The sequence below is a fragment of the Triticum dicoccoides genome, chromosome 2A (genome assembly GCF_002162155.2).
Source record: "Triticum dicoccoides isolate Atlit2015 ecotype Zavitan chromosome 2A, WEW_v2.0, whole genome shotgun sequence".
Lineage (NCBI taxonomy): Eukaryota > Viridiplantae > Streptophyta > Magnoliopsida > Poales > Poaceae > Triticum > Triticum dicoccoides.
In genome coordinates this window covers 405,628,142-405,631,147 of record NC_041382.1, presented here as the reverse complement: position 1 = coordinate 405,631,147, position 3,006 = coordinate 405,628,142, and positions in this window count along the sequence as shown.

Genomic DNA, 3,006 nt, shown 5'->3' with positions numbered 1-3,006 from the left:
GTTTCTATTTTTCAGCAGGATCAAATCAACTACCACCGTAGGCTATCCCAAAGGTCTTACTTGGCACAAACACAAATTAAACACACAAAACCACATCTAACCAGAGGCTAGATGAAATATTTATTTCAAAACAGGATCTAAAAGCAAGAAAAGAAATAAAATTGGGTTGCCTCCCAACAAGCACTATTGTTTAACGCCCCTAGCTAGGCATAAAACACGAATAGATCTAAGAGTTATCATCTTCGGCATGCAATCCATAAGTGGCTCTTATAATAGATTCATAAGGGAATTTAATTTTATTTCTATGCAAGTGTTCCATGCCTTTCCTTAACGGAAATTGAAATCTAATGTTTCCTTCTTTCATATCAATAATTGCACCAATCGTTATAAGGAAAGGTCTACCAAGAATAATAGGACATGTAGGATTGCAATCTATATCAAGAACAATGAAATCTACAGGCACATAATTCCTATTTGCAACAATAATAACATCATTAATTCTTACCATAGGTTTCTTAATAGTGGAATCAGCAAGATGCAAATTTAAAGAACAATCATCAAATTCACGGAAAACTAACACATCACATAAAGTTTTTGGAATCATGGAAACACTAGCACCCAAAAATCATACAAAGCAAGGCATTCATAATCTTTAATCTTAATCTTAATAGTAGGTTCCCACTCATCATAAAGTTTTCTAGGGATAGAAACTTCCAATTCAACCTTTTCTTCAAAAAATTGCATCATAGCATCAATGATATGTTTAGTAAAAGCTTTGTTTTGATTATAAGCATGAGGAGAGTTCAACATGGATTGCAATAAGGAAATACAATCTATTAAAGAAAAATTATCATAATTAAATTCCTTGAAATCCAAAAGAGTGGGTTCATTGCTACTTAAAGTTTTGACCTCTCCAATCCCACTTTTATCAATTTTTGTATCAAGATCTAAAAACTCTGAATCATTGGGATGCCTTCTAACTAAAGTTGACTCATCTCCAGTCCCATATTTATCAAGATTTACATTTGAAAACAAAGATTCAATTGGACTCACATCAATTACTTTAAGATTTTCATCATTATTTTCACGAAAACTAGAAGAACACACTTTTTATAAACGAATCTTTCTTAGCACACATCTTAGCGGTTCTTTCTTTGCACTCATTAATGGAAATTCTCATGGCTTTGAGAGACTCATTGATATCATGCTTAGGTGGAATAGATCTAAGTTTCAAAGAATCAACATCAAGAGAAATTCTATCCACGTTCCTAGCCAAATCATCAATCTTAAGCAGTTTTTCTTCAATCAAAGAATTGAAATTCTTTTGCAAATTAATAAATTATTTAACAATATTCTCAAATTAAGAGGGCATCTTATTATAATTTCCATAAGAATTGTTGTCGGAATTACCATACTTATTATAGGACTTACTAGGAAACGGCCTAGGATTAAAATTACCTCTATACATGCTATTACCAAAATTGATCCTACCAACAAAATTCACATCCATAGATTTGTTATTGTTTCCAATCAAAGTAGACAAAGGCATACCATTAGGATCAATAGGAGCACTCTTATTAGCAAACAATTTCATAAGCGCATCCACCTTTCCACTCAAAACATTTATTTCTTCAATCGCATGCACTTTTTTTACTAGTGGAAGATCTTTCGGTATGCCATTGAGAATAATTAACCATAATATTATCTAGGAGTTTATGTAACACCCTCGATGCGACTATATCTCCCACGTGTCGAGGCACGACTTAAAATTTTAGTGAAATTTGATACCAGAGCGATGAGGAGACTGGGAAGTAAAAAGAATTCCTAAACTCTCCGATATATAATTCCTAATTGACTCAAAACATTTTTTTCTAGACACAACTCGGCCGCTAAAAACGATCAAGCAATGGGGGCTCCTAAGGTCGGGGATGGCTCTGATACCAACTTGTAACACCCTCGATGCGACTATATCTCCCACGTGTCGAGGCACGACTTAGAGGCATAATCGCATTGAAGGCATATGTCGCAAGTTAGGCAATCTTCACAAACATCCCATGTAATATAATTAATAAAAGGGGAGATAACATAGTTGGCTTACACTCGCCACGTCAATCAAGTACATAAATAACATTACATCATCCAAACACTCATGGACCGACTACGGCGCCAAAATAAAAGACAACCCAACAAGCGACATGGTCCTGATCACCCCCAACAGGGCACCACTACTGATCATCAGGAAAAGAAACATAGTAACATTGAGAGTCCTCGTCGAACTCCCACTTGAGCTCGAGCGCGTCACCTGGAGCGGAATCATCAGGCCCTGCATCTGGTGTAATAGTAATCTGTGAGCCACAGGGACTCAGCAATCTCGCACCCTCGCGATCAAGACTATTTAAGCTTATAGGTAAGGCAAGGTAAATATATAAGTGGAGCTGCAGCAAGCGACTAGCATATGTGGTGGCTAACTTATTCGCAAAAGAGAGCGAGAAGAGGAGGCAAAGCGTGAGCGAGAATCTAGAGAGAAACCTGCGCAAACATTACTCCAACACCGTGTCCACTTCCCGGACTCCGCCGAGAAGAGGCCATCGCGGTAACACACACGGTTGATGCATTTTAATTAAATTAAGGTTCAAGTTATCTACAACCGGACATTAACAAATTCCCATCTGCCCATAACCGCGGGCACGGCTTTCGAAAGTTCAAATCCCTGCAGGGGAGTCCCAACTTAGCCCATGACAAGCTCTCACGGTCAACGAAGGAATAGACCTCCTCCCGAGACGTTCCGATCAGACTCGGTACCTCGGTTCTTCAAGACAATTCGATAGGTTAAAACAAGACCAGCAACACCGCCCGAATGTGCCGACAAATCCCGATAGGAGCTGCACATATCTCTTTCTCAGGGCACACTCAGATTGTCCTAGGTACGGGTAGGCCAGCCCAGAGTTGCCCCTGGTGGCCACCGGCAGCTGACAGGTGGACCAACACTCAGAGGAGCACAAGCTC